Source organism: Marmota marmota, unplaced genomic scaffold (genome assembly GCF_001458135.2).
Source record: "Marmota marmota marmota unplaced genomic scaffold, marMar, whole genome shotgun sequence".
NCBI classification, from domain to species: Eukaryota; Metazoa; Chordata; class Mammalia; order Rodentia; family Sciuridae; genus Marmota; species Marmota marmota.
This window is the reverse complement of record NW_026000283.1, coordinates 10,609,420-10,624,576: the sequence shown is the minus strand read 5'-3', so window position 1 is coordinate 10,624,576 and position 15,157 is coordinate 10,609,420.

Here is a 15,157-nt window from a genome sequence, read left to right as displayed (position 1 = left end):
ATATTCATAAAGAAGAAATTCACTGTGGTATATTCACATAGCACAATTTGGTCAATTTCACTCCCTTTTCCTCTCCTTCCTCCCTCCCCATATACCCCTTTCCCTACTCTACCAATCTCCCTTCTATTTTCATGGGATCCCCACTTTTTCCCTTATTTTTATCTAGCTTCTGCATATGATAGAAAACATTTCACCCTTGACTTTCTGAGCCTGGCTTATTTCATTTAGCATGACATTTTCCATCAGTTCCATCCATTTACCTGTAAATGCCATAATTTCATTCCATGTGCCATACCACATTTTCTTTATACATTAATCTGTACATGCACTTGGGCTGGTTGCATAACTTGAATCTTGTCAACTGTGCTGACATAAGCATTAATTTTCCTGTATCACTGTAGTATGCTGTTTTTAGTTCTTTAGGATAAATACCAAGGAGTAGAATAGTTGGGTTGTATGGTGGTTCTATTCCTAGTCATTTGAGGAATCTCCATACTGTTTTCCAAAGTGGTTGTACTAATTTGCAGTCCTACAAATAATGTATGATTTTACCTTTTCCCCCAAATTCTCAACAGCATCTATTTTTATTTGTATTTTTTTTCTACTGGGGATTGAACCCAGGGGCACTCAACCACTGAGCCATATCCCCATCTCTTTTTATTTTTTATTTTGAGACAGGGTCTCTCTGGGTTGCTTAGGGCCTCACTAAGTTGCTGAGGTTGTCTTTGAATTCACAATCCTCCTGCCTAGATATAAATAAATAGAAAGAAGACCAGTAGAGAAGACAAAGGGGAGTGGGGGAGGGAGAAGGAGAGGGAAAGAGGAAGTATTGGGTACTGAAATTAAGCAAATTATATCCCATGCATGTATGATTATGTCAAAATGAGGCCCAAAATGCTGGGATTACAGGTGTGCACCACTGTGCCCAGCTTATTTGTATTCTTAATGATTGCCATTCTAACTGGGGTTAGATGAAATCTCACTGTAATTTTAATAGCTTTATATTTATTAGACAAATTAAAATTTTAATGAACATAATTCTGACATGCAAAAAGTCTTCAAGACCAGATAGTTCCATTGGTGAATTGTGTTAAAGAATAAATGAAGAAATAATGCATTTCCCTTATTGGTAGGGATATTGAATGTTTTTTCATATATTTGTTGGCCATTTGTGTTTCTTCTTTTGAGAAATGTCTGTTTAGTTCTTTTGCCCATTTATTGATTTTTTTGTGTGTTAAGTTTTTTTGAGTTCTTTATGTGTTCTGGATATTAATACCCTGCCAGAGGAGTAGCTGCCAAAGATTTTCTCCCGTTCTGTAGGCTCTCTCTTCACACTCTTAATTGTTTTCTTTTGCTGCACAGAAGCTTTTTAATCTGATGCCATCCCATGTATTGATAGATGCTTTGATTTCTTGAACTTTAGGGGTCTTGTTAAGGAAGTCAGTGCCTGTGCCAATATGTTGGAGTGCTGTCTATGTTTTCTTCTAGCAGTTACAACATTTCTGGTCTAATTCCTAGGTCTTTGATCTACTTGAGTTTACTTTTGTGCAGTTTGAGAGATAGTGATCTACTTTCATTCTACATATGGATAACTAGTTCTCCTAGAACCATTTACTAAAAATGCTATCTTGTCTCTAATGTATGTTTTGGCACCTTTGTCAAGTATCAGGTGATTATAAGTATGTGTGTTTGTCTCCGTGTCTTCTATTCTATTCCATTGATCTTCACATCTGTTTTGATGCCAATATCATGCTGTTTCATTGATATAGTTCTGTAGTATAATTTGAGATCAAGTATTGTGATGCCTCCAACATCACTCTTCTTGCTCAGGATTGCTTTGGCTATTCTGGGTCTTTTATTCTTCCAAATGAATTTTAGCACTGTTTTCCCTAGGTCTATGAAGAATGTCATTGGTATTTTGATGAGGATTGCACTGAATCTGTATAATGCTTTTGGTACTATGGCCATTTTAACAATATTAATTCTGACTATCCAAGAATATGCAAGGTGTTTCCATCTTCTAAGAGCTTTTTCAGTTCCTATTATCAATGTTCTATAGTTTTCGATGTAGAGGTCTTTCACCTCCTTGGTTGTGTTTATTCCCAAGTTGTTGTTTTGTGATCTATTTCAATAATTTCTATTCATACTTTAAAAAGTATTTCCCTCTACTTTTTTGTTGTTGCATCTCAAACTTTATTAAATTTTAGTCTTCCACCTTATCTACGACTTTAAAGCCAAATTTTCCTCTAATTACCTCCTTAGTTGCACCCTCACAAGCTTTGATATTTGATATTTTCATTATCATTCATTTCTAAATATTTTCTAGTTTTCAGTATGATTTCTTCTTTGACCCCTGTGATATTTTACTATAAATATTTAAGTATATGTGGCTTTAAAATTACTCTAATAATATTTTCTTCCTTAAATTCCATTTTGTCTGATATTAATATAGTGGCACCAGTTTTCTTTTGGTTGTTTCCTGGGCATATTTTTTCTATTATTTCACTTTCATATTTTGTGTCCTTATATTTTAGGGCTATCTCTATAAACACTATATAGCTGATTTATTTTTTTTTTTTTTTGGTACCAGTGATTGAACTTAGGGGCACTCGACCACTGAGCCACATCCCCAGCCCTATTTTGTATTTTATTTAGAGACAGGGTCTCACTGAGTTGCTCAGTGCCTCACTTTTGCTGAGGCTGGCTTTGAACTTGTGATCCTCCTGCCTCAGCCTCCAGAGCCACTGGGATTACAGATTTGTGCCAGCATGCCCATATATAGCTGAAATTTTAAAAATATAATCTGTAATATATGTTATTTAATCTATAAGTTTCATCTGTTTATATTTGCCCTTGCTAGTTTTCCATTTACTGTATTTCTTTCTTTCTTTTTTTCTATTTATTTGTGCTTGAAGTCTTAGTGTTACATTTTTCACTGGTTTTATGTGACTTATTAGATGGATAAAACGACATAATAAATGTAAAAGCATTTAGAAAACAGTCAAACTTACTTTATATACAGAGTTACAAAAAATTGTGCTGTGAATAGATAATTATGAATGTAATGCACTCCACTATTGTCATGTATGTAAGAAATAAATAAAAAAAGAAAGAAAACAGTCAAACATTATTCACATATAAGTTGGTATTGATTATGTCAGTCTAGTCTTGTAGTTTTGTAGATATTTTTAACATTTCTTATTATTCTATTTTTAAAGTTCTTATTATTCTACTTTTAAAGTTCTTATCCAAGGCTGGGTTGAGGGTTGCTGAGTAGAGAGGTGCTTGTTTTTATATGAATATTTTTATTTGTTTATGTATTTTGGTGCTAGGGATTGAACCCAGGGTTGCTTAACCACTGAGTCACACCCCCATCCCTTTTTATTTTTTTGAGACAGGGTCATGCTAAGTTGCTTAGGGCCTTGCTTAGTTTCTGAGGCTGGCTTTGACCTTGCGATCCTCCTGTCTCGGCCTCTCTAGTCACTAGGATTACAGGTGAGCACCATTGCCCCCAGCTACAAGAATCTTTTTAATTTTCACTTTAACATTCTGTAAGGGTTGTGTTAGTTAAAACATAATCACGTTGTTCATAAATTCACTATACTTGACACAGTATACAGCAGAATATTACAACACACCAGAAGTCAGTATGGCACTGTCGCCAAACCCTCCATGTTGTGCAACTCCCTACTCTGTTTTCAACACCAACAGTTAGACATAAGACTAAATATGTATGTTCATGACATCAATCTATATGTTAAATATTAATATCTTACTCTTTGGTTTTTAAAAAATATAAATATACATTTTTATATTTTTATCCCCCTCCTCAAAAGGGTTGGTGTTATGGGCTGAATTATATCCCCCAAAAAAAGATATGTTGAAGTCCTAACTCCCAATATCTCAGAATGTGGCCTTATTTTGGAACAAGTTCCTTACAAAGGTAATCAAATTAAAATGAGATCATTAGGGTGAGCCTTAATCCAGAATGACTGGTGCCCTTATAAAAGGAGAACATTTGGATAGAGAGACAGAGACATGGAGAAAAGGCCATGTGAAGATGAAGGCAGAAATTGGAGTAATGCAGCCCTGAGCCAATGAACACCAAAGATTGGCAGCAAACCACCAGAAGCAAGGAAAGAAGCTTGAAAAATATTCTTCTTCACAGTCCTCAGGAAAAAAAAAAAAACTATTCTGCTGATACCTCAATTTCAGACTTTTAGGCCCCAGAACTTAGACAAGAAATTTGTGTACCCAGTTTACAATAACAGGTTACCACAGCCCTAGGAAACTAAGGCAGCATTAATTTGTTAATTAAGCATTAATCTTGTCTGCCATATTATCAGAATCAAATGTCCTTAAGTGTACTTCTTTACTTCCCTATATTGCAGTTTTTAAAAATGCTTCTGTTCAATAATAGAAGACAAGATATTATTATAAATATGCTTATTTCTTCATTCAATCAATATTATTGAACCCTTACTATATGACACTTACTGGGATATAGCACAGAACAAAACAGATGAACCCCTTATAGAGCTTACATGTTAGTGAGAGAGACAGACATAAAACAGACAAAATTTTAAGCAATATTAATGAAATGTAGGATGCTATGAAAGAGTATCAGAGAGTGCTCATATTGTTCTGGAGAAATAATAAGATGTGAGTTGAAGGAAGAAAAGGATTCCCATGTGAAGACATGGAAAGATCATTTCAGACAGAGAGAGCTGCATATGCACAGATCTTGAAGTAGAAATACTTTGGCATGATTGAAGAACAGAAGGGACATCAGAATTTGACAATATTGGATGTGCATGGGAAATATTCAATGACAAGTATCTTGAAAACTGGGTGAATAGTGGTAGTTATTTATTGAGATGAGAAAGACTCTAGGAACAGTGAAATGGGTCTAGGTTGGAAGCAAGTGTTCATTTTTAACATGTTGAGAATCTAGGAAATCTTCAAGTGGGAAATTGAAAGTGTAAGTTTGGAACTCAGGGGAAAGGTCTGGGCTGGAGATATAAATTTGGGAGTTGTCAGTATAGAAGATAATTAAATTCATGAAACTGTAAAGAATTAGTAAGGGAGTAAATGTAGCTAAAGAAGGGAAGAGGGCCAAGGACTGAATCCTGGGCATTTTGACATTTAGGTATTAGACTTTGCCAGATTACTTTGTAGTCTAAGACTCTCCCTTCCCAATTTTTCTGCCTCTTCCTTGTCTGTTCATAAATGACAGGTTTATAATCACATTCTGAGGCATTTCCTGCCCAATCTGGCATCCTCCCCTTAAGCCTCTTGCACTCTTAACTCTCACAGTGTTTGCTTCCCAGAGGACCTCAACTGATACAATTGGTATCAGGATTGATCTGAGAAAGCAAGGGTAAGGTGGAACATTGATACTGAATCAATAACTGAAATGAAGACTTCATCACTGGTGGTATTTGGGCAACAGTCCCTGATACAATATGGTGACCCAATTATAAAAACTTCCACTAGTAGTGATTTAGAAGGACCTTCTGGTTAAAGAAAAGTCCCTGGCAGGTGCAATGGAAAGCAGAGATGAATAACTTTGCATACAAGGCAGTGGCATTGACTGGCTGTTGTTAAGATATATTGACCCTGTATGGAGGGGTAATTGAACTGCTGAGGGCAGTTAACAATTGAAAATTAATTGTGAAAGCCAGAAGAACTCTTTTCTAGCTCACAAAGAGGTCCCTATCTCCTTCACTGGGAGAGCAGGAAAAAAACTAAAGATAGAACTCAGAGTCACCAAACTTCAAAGATGAATGAATGTTCATTTAAGTCAGTTCCAACTAGTGAACTAGTGTCCAAGGCTCTAGTTGAATGAAGCTAGGATCTTGGCACATAGCACTGAAACATTTATTCTCTGAACCACTAGATTCTGCAGAGATAATTCACACCTCCCTATTAAGGTCTTCTACATTATGGAAAAACAATATAAAGTTCTCACCTTTATAAAGAAACAAGATACGCCTCCAGCTCTTCTTCTGGCTGCAAGAACAGTAACAATGCTTAATACAAAGTATAATCCAACCAGAGATGTGCTGAGTCAGGTATGAAAAGAAAAGAGTCTACACCCCCAAAACAAGCTGCAAGACATAGCCAACATATACTGGAAGGAGAGAGAGGGCCCATGGATTGGATTTTCAGGGTGTTTGATAAATGGGATCAGAATATGAGACTAGACAAGAGGAAGTTTGTTGATTTGGGAGCACTCTCTTGGAATACAGAACTTAACCTGGCAAGGATTCTAGGGATTGGTGCAAACTTGCTGTTGGGTAGCTCCTAGAGGCCTGGGGAAAGTAATGGGATAGTGAAATGCCTGAATTACCATGGCAGATGATAAATAAACTAAAGGCTCAGGGAGATGAGCATGCTGGAGTGGATCTATTACCCAGAGGCCAGAAGACCCACTAGACAATTATGTTGCATGCGAGAAGCACCAGCATCACCAAGAAATTCCAGTGATTCTTCTTTACAAGGAGAATGGGAGAAGACGCAGTCACAAGAGCTGGGCTTGTCAATAGAGATCCAAATAATAAGGGCCATGTGGCTGTGTTTAACTGTCCAAAGCTAGGAGGCCACAGTTATCATAATGACCATCAGTCATGGGGGGAGCCAAGGTGGCTTGAACCTAAAGAAATCAAGAGGATTAATAAAGCATGGTGTCCCTAGAGACAAAATATATGGATTTTTTCCAGCAAGGATATTATTTCATTTTTTAAAAGTAGCAATAGATGGAACAGGAGGCCAAGGGTCAATACCTCAATAGATAGACATGATCCTTTGCCCAGTTTCTAGATCTGAGCTGGTTTTTTGACCCAGAACCCACTGACTGAAGATGTGACTAGGTCCCCAAAAAGAAGAGGCCTGTAAATATATACAAAATAATAGTACTATTCCTTCCCTGAGGGAAGCTGTGACCATTTACTTGGGTGATTCTACACCAAGAAGAGACATTCAGAGGACTACTAGAGATTGAAACCAAAAGGCCCAAAGTCTCTCTATAGCAAGGGTTCCAGGTTTGGATAATAGATAGTTTACCACTATATAAGAGGACCCTCTGTGGATAAAGAATTTAACACACTGGCAAAGACCCCAATGCAAACATGGGGTAGCATGAATCCTAGAAGCTTGAAAGACATGTTGTCCACACTAAGTAAGGTAGCAATGCCTGAATTGCCACAATAGACAGTGAAGAAATGAAGTAAAAGGCTTTGGGAGGTGGGCATGTGGGAGTGGACATATGAGGTCAGAAGCATGTATCATTTACTCAGGCCATGAGGAATGTGCTGGTGAGAGGGGCACCAGCATCACTAAGCTCAGTGTGACTCTTCTGCAGGTCAGGACAGAGAGTGGGAGGGGCAATCACAGGGTTAGGCTTATAACCAATAATGGGAATGATAGGGTTTCTGCCATCCTAGAAAGCCAGCAATTCTCACAGATATGCACATTTGTTCTGGGCATGGTTCTGCCTTTCCTGCCCCAGAACCTCATCCAGTACCTTAGTGGGCTTAAGAAGTGTCTGCTCCACACATGAAATGCAAACAGCACAGAAACTGACCAAGGAACTTATTTCATAGTAATGAGTTTGAGACTGTGCCCCTGACAATGGGATTTCCTTGGGCATGTCATATTCCATAGCATTCATAAGTAGCTGGCCCTAAAGAGCAATGGAATGGCCTGATGAATGTACAGCTGGGGCACCAGCTATGAAATACATTCTACAAAGATATGGTATCATCATCCAAGGTGCAGTGCAAACACTAAATGAGAGAGCTCTATATGGCACCATCTCCACAAGAGGAAAACTACAGTGCATGGGTGCAGGAACCAAGAAGCAGAGTAGGAGTATCATCATTCCCAACAACCTACTAGTAGGAAGAAATCAGCCTTCATTCTCCACAATTAGAGCTCTGAAGTGTAACAGGTACTTCCCCCACAGGACACAGCAGGAGTGCCACTGAACTATGAGTTACAGCTGCCACCAGAGCACTTTGGAGGCCAGAGGAATGGGAGGTAAGAATTAGAAATATTCTGTGATAAAGTATCTATGGTACACTAGTATTAGTTAAAGTGTAATATAGTGTTAGTTGAAGGTAAAGTTAGATTAGTTAAAAATGTATACTATAAACTCTAGAGCAATCATTATAGAGAAGATAAAACAGGCCTGGCTCAATGGTGCATGCCTGTAATCCTAGCCATTTGGGAGGCTGAGGCAGGATGTTAGCAAGTTGGAAGCCAGCCTCAGCAATTTAGTGATACCTTGTCTCAAAATTTGAAAAAAATACAATAAAAAGGGCTGGGGTTGTGGCTCAGTGGTAGAGTGCTCACCTAGCACGTGCTAGGCCCTGGGTTCAATCCTCAGCACCACATAAAAATAAATAAACAAAATAAAGGTATTGTGTACAACTAAGAAATAAATATTTTAAAAAAGAAAGTTGGAGTAACTGTATTTCTGTCAGGGAAAAGTAGACTTCAGAACAAAGAATATTATCAAGAATAGGGCTGGGGTTGTGGCTCAGTAGTAGAGCACTTGCCTAGCATGTGTAATGTACTGGGTTCAATCCTCAGCACCACGTACAAACAAATAAATTCAATTAAGGTATTTTGCCTGTCTACAACTAAAAAAAGATTTAAATAATAAAACATGGCATTATGTAATGAATAAGGGGTTAGTTGTCAAGACTATACAATCTTAAATGTGTATACACTTAACAACAAAGCATCAAAATAAATGAAGCAGGGCTGGGGCTATAGCTCAGTGGTAGAGTGCCTGCTTCACACATGTGAGGCCCTGGGTTCGATCCTCAGCACCACATAAAAATAAATAAATAAAGATATTGTGTCCCTCTATAAATAAATATATATATGGCAAAAACTGATAGGACACAAAGGAGAAATAGATACATCCACCATTACTTTGGAGATTTCAACACCCCTGTGTCAGTAGTTAATAGATCAGGCAGGCAGAAAATCAATACAGAGATAGAATGGGTAGTGGAGAAGAGACAAGATGAGAACCAGTGGCAGCCCTGAGACCACTGCAGCAAGATGAGCTGTAGTTGTTCCTATTAATCCCCTATTCTAAGTTTTCTTTCATGAAAAGGTGTCCACAGGAACTCTGGATGTATCTGGAGGAGTTAATCTACACATCACAAAGGGTGGTTCATGGCAGGCATGGAAGTGTACAGCTCAGCTCCCTCTTCAACAAATAATCTGCCATATATCTGTGAGGAGTGCAATCAGCTCAGGCCTCAGCCACAGCATTCTTGACAAGGCCATGTTTTCACTCCCTGTGCAACCTCCAGTTGATGACTAAGCAGACTAGTAGTATTAAGGCCTGACCATTTCCATCCAACATGGGACTCGTAACAGGCAGTCTTTCCTCCAGAACTTGCCATTGAATTGACCAAGACTTTGTCACATGTGCCTCAGAGTCTAAGGAGATTCTGCCCAATTCTGCTTCTTCCCCTCAAGCTTTCACATGTGTCAGATCTGCATTATGATCTGAAGACTTTCCCTGCCTGATCTTGCTACCTGCCCTTTTATCTTTCACAGGCATTATCCCCAATCAGCATCATGCATTCCTAACTCCATGTTAGCATCTGCTTCCTAGAGGACCCAAATTGACACAATTAGCCACTCGCCACTGCCTTCCACTTTCGGGAAATTCTTTAGAAGATACTTAATCAAGCATTTCAAGAGTCTCTTCATTATGATCAAGATGTTTTCAGCCAGTTCTTCAGTAAAATTTGCAGCTAGATAATTCAGACAATAAGAAGCATTTAATGCCTCAGCCCCCACAATCTCTTTCAAGTAATGTGTGCTGCAGCTACTGTTTTTGCAATCATTACACTCAGTTTCTCTTGCAATAGTAGAACACTGATGAAGCATGTCCTACAAGCAAAAATAAGGGCTATACAAATTCAATCCTAATCATGCTTATGCAAGGCTTGAATGTCCTTTTGTTCAGTTTCAACACTGTTGATAATGTTTGAAGCAAAAGGTTTCACATCAAACCATGTGAACCTTTTACTCACTTACTCATTCTTGTGAGCATTCAGATGGAAGGCTTTTGTTTGTTTGTCCATGCATGTTTATTACAGCACTACTCACAACAGCCAGGATATGGAACCAGCCTAGGAGTCCATCAATGGATGAATGGATAAAGACATTATATATATGTGCACACACACACACACACACACACAGAGAAAGGGGGCGGGGGGAAATACTCTCCACCCATAAAAAGAATGAAATCTCTATCATTTGCAACATTGATGGAACTGGAGAACATTAAAGTTAGACATGGGAAGACAAATACTGCATGTGCTCACATATGTGAAAGCTAAAAATTTGATCTCATAGAAGTAGAGAGTAGAATGGTAATTGCTAGAGTCTGAGAAGGGTATGGGAGAGGGGGAAATGGGAGGAGGATGGCTAAGGGTATGGTGGGCAGTTGGATAGCAGGAATAAGTTTGAATGTTCTATTGTACAAGAGGATAACTATGACAACAATTAGTTGAATAGTTCAAAATAGCTAGCAGAAAGTATATTTTTTGTAGAGAGTATTATGAATGTATCACAAAGAGCTGATAAGTATCTGAGGTGATACATATACCATTGTTCTGATCATAACAATTCTATACATGTATTGAGATGTCACATTGTATTCCACAAATATGTAAAATTAATATGTATCAATTTAAATGATAAATCCTCATTTGATGAGTTTATTCCTAGGTCTTTGGTTAAGTATTACAGAGGTAGGGCCACCTACTAGTGTTGGGAAAAGAATACTAGCAAAAAAGAAACTTAAAGCATAATGTGAATACCAAAAAAAATAACAAATATGGATTATCATGGCCTGGTGATGGGAGTAAATTAAGTTCCTTATGTGACATGTATCCCTATCACAGTTCCTGATACAGATAACTATTCAGTATACATTTTTAGAATGAATAAATGAGTGAATGAGTGAGTAAGTGAGTAAAAGTTTCCTATGTTTTGATGTGAAACCTTCCCACTTCAAATGTCATCAAAAATGTTGAAACCAAATGAAAGGACATTCAAGCACTGCATAAAGTTAAAGACACTGGGACAAATGCAAAAGCAGTGGAAACCACATTTTAGAGTATTATATTTAACTGCAAAATACAGAGCTGCTGAAGTCATTGCTTGACACACTTGCCAAAATTGTTACAAAAGAAATGGTGAAAACGATGATTCGGAAGCAAAGCAAATGTCTCTGTCATATACTAGTCCTGAGAAGTGGTGGGAAACTTAAAATGCAAATATTCAATTTCTGACAGGATTGATGTTATTTGCTGCAAATTAATCTACCAGTCTTATGAATTTAGCTGATCATAATATATTTATGATATATTCCCTAAATAAATAAGTTCATGAAGACATTGTGTTCTGCCAATCTTTTCCAATTCAAACAACTGGAGATTTTCTTCTTTCCTTTCTTCTTGCCTTCCTTGTATCCTTTACTCATTCATCTTATAATTCCTGTGCACTGTTCCATCTAATAAGAACACAGCAGGGTTGTGAACAAGAGATAAGATCCCTTCCTTCATGAATCTTACATTCTGCTAGGAGGAAACAGACAATGAAAAGAAAAGAAAAAATAATAGATAGGAATAAATGCTATCCAGAGAATTGAATGGAGCAATGTTGTAAAGTAAGTGGGGGGATCTGTAGGTTGGGTGGTCAGGCAAGCCATCTCAGAGAAGGTAACACTTAAGCTCAGCCCAGAATGACAAGAAAGAACCAACTCTGCAAACAACAGGGGGCAGAACATTCCAAGCAGGGACAGCAGGTAGAGAGCAGTTCTCAATATGAAAGACATCCCCTTCTAGGAAGCATTTGCAAATGGGGAGGGGACAATGATCAGGGTATTTTACTAGCATTTGGTGGGGGGGGGGTACTGGGGATTGTACCCAGGGGTGCTTTACCACTGAGCCACATCCTCAGCCATTTTTTTTTAATTTTGAGACAGGATCTGGTTAAATTGCTGATGCTGGCCTTGAACTTGTCTCAGCCTCTTGTCACAGTCTCCCAAGTCTGGGATTACAGGCAAGCACCACCCCACCAAGATTCTTCTGGCATTTCATGGGCAAACGCCAGGATGCTGCACATCTGTAATGCACAAGATAATCCTGCATGGCTTTCAAAGATCCCACCAGACCATGTAGATAGAAAACCTGTTTATCAGGATTGAGAACTTAATTCCGCTTTACCCTTAAAAATAAAACATGTTTTGCACAGTGTTTGTGTACATGGTACTTTCTAATGCAAGCACCATGTAAATAGAAGGAAGATTGTGTTTTCTTCCATTCAGAATCAAGAGTTGTTTGCTTTAAAAAATAAAAATAAAAACACCTCATCAATGACTAGATAGTACCACAGAAAACTATCTGATGGGAATGCTTCATAGAAAATTGAGGGAGGATAGAATTTTTTCAATTGATAATACATGTCCATGGAGAAAAGAAAAGAGAGGGGAAAGTGAAGTCAAAACACAATCCCTCTTCCACCTCTGTTCCCATATATTCTGGTTTCCTTCCTCAAAGATAACCTGATTATCAGGTTTGGGGATTTGTTTTTTGTTGTTGTTGTTGTATCCTTCTGGAGAAATAATTTCATTTTTATTTTGAAGGAAGGAAAGACGAATGGGAGAGAGGGAGGAGAGAAAAAAAGGTGGGGGGAGGGAGGAATGACAGAAGGAGGAGAAAGAAGTGAAGGGAGAAGAAAACAACCTCAAATAAATTCAAAATTATTTGAGCACAAAGTCACAGAGTATGCATACACATGTCACCAGTGGTTATCTCAGAGCATAGATGTCACTTTCCTTAGTACACTTCTGTACTATCTTGTACAACAGATATGTACCACTTTTGTAATTTGTGTAATTCCATAAGAGTGTTGAATAAAAGAAAAATTAGAAGAGTAGGACTCAATCAGCATTAGTATAAATGCTGTAAAATAGATTATAAGAAATATTAGGGGGTTGGATTTGTGGCTCAGTGGTAGAGCGCTCACCTAGCATGTGCGAGGCCCTGGGTTCGATCCTCAACACCACATATAAATAAAGGTATTGTGTGCAACTACAACTAAAAAATAAATAAATGTTTTTTAAAGAGAAATATTAGCAAGTTACACTAGATAATATGGTGAGCAGTTAGAAAGGAAACAGAAAAGTTAGAGTTGGAGAAATAACAAACTATTAGCATCTCCCAAAGCCTGAATAAGGTGATTGTCTGGAATGAGCTAACTACCTTTCTCCTGTTACAATTGTACTTCTAAAATATTTTAACTGACTGCCTATTCCCCCACACACACACAGCATGAAGGAGGCCCTGGGCTCCATCCCTATCACCACACACACAAACACAAATCAATGCACATATTTTGCCCGAAGCTTAGTAAATGAATGAGACTAGCTGAATCAAATATGAACACATCTTGTTAGCACATTATCATGAAAACACAGAAGGCATCAGATATATACTTTGCTGTTACTCATTTTACTGTTCATTATCTGCAGAGAAAATATACTAAAATATACTTTTGAGATTAAAATAAACCATCAGCTCATTATCTTTCTTGGCCTCTAGCTATGAAGACTTAAAATGGCCCTTCTTGCATCTGGCTCACTTGAAAATCTTATTTGTGCTGAGGGGGGAGGGGGCAGGGTACTGGCAATGCTAAAGAAAAGAGTATTCAGTTCTCAAGACTGGTACAACTGAAACTCTCACATAAGTTGCCTTAAAACAAAACCAAATGACATAGCTCAGTTGATCCCATCTCCATACAATAGGGTATTGCATCAATTGTTCCAGTCCCAGGCCAAGCTCCCTGCAAGGGCTTTAGGATCCAGTCCTGTTGACAACAGAATGCTTTAGCACAGGCTAGTGCCTGAAGATTTCCTTATCACAGTCCCAAATCCCAATTCAAGTCCTTTAAAAATTTGTTGTCCTCTGATTTCCAGTCATAGACCTACTTTTGCCAATTTCCCACAACTATAAAATTAACTTACAGGAATGCAGGATAATTCACAAAACATGAAAAATAAGCATTTCCCAATTGCTGAGGGCAGAGCAGGGATTCTGTAAATATAACAAGTTCTCCTAATCAAAGCCCTGCAGCGCCTTCTAGAAAAACTTCCTTCATTTCTTTGTGTCAGAAATATTCAAAAATATTCAAAATCCTATCTTAGCAATTTTAAAATATACAATAAATTACTATAAATGTTTGAGGCAATGGATATGCTAATACAGTGATACATTATATACATGTATCCAGTATCACACTGCACCATATGAAAATGTACAATTACTATGTGTCAATTTAAATACACACAAAACAAACACACACACACTTAAAAAAAGAATTCATTTATTGTTAGTTGATGTACAAAGTAATACACAGTCCTAAAAGCAACTAACTGGTCCCTGGGACATCTTGCTCACACTAATAGACTGTTCACTGTCCCTGTCCTTGTAATTATTATTATTGATATGGATTTTTTTAAAAAGAGAGATAGCTGGACATGGTGGAGCACACTTGTAATCTTAGCAATTCGGGAGGTTGAGGCAGGATGAACCCAAGTTCAAGACAGTCTTGGCATGTTAAATAAAAAGTTTAAAGGGCTGGGGGAACAGCTCAGTAGTAGAGCACCGTAGTTAATCCCCAGTAGTGCAAAAAAAAAAGAAAAAGAAAAAGAAAAGAAAAAAAAAGTCATGGAGCCAGCCCAGTGCAGTGGTGCACACTTATAATTCTAGTAACTTGGGAGGCTGAGACAAGAAGGATCACAATTTAAAGTCAGTGTTGGCCATGTAAATAGGCCCTCAATAACCTAGCAAAACCCTGTCTTAAAAGAAAAAAAAAAAAGACTGGGGATGTAGCTCAATGATAGAGCCCTATTGGGTTCAATCTCCAGTTTAAAAAAAAAAGACAAAAATGCAAGTTTTTTAAAACTTATTAAAATCCTTCTTGGGGCTGGGGATGTGGCTCAAGCGGTAGCGCGCTCGCCTGGCATGTGTGTGGCCTGGGTTCGATCCTCAGCACCACATACAAACAAAGATGTTGTGTCTGCCAAAAAACTGAAAAATAAATATTAAAAAAA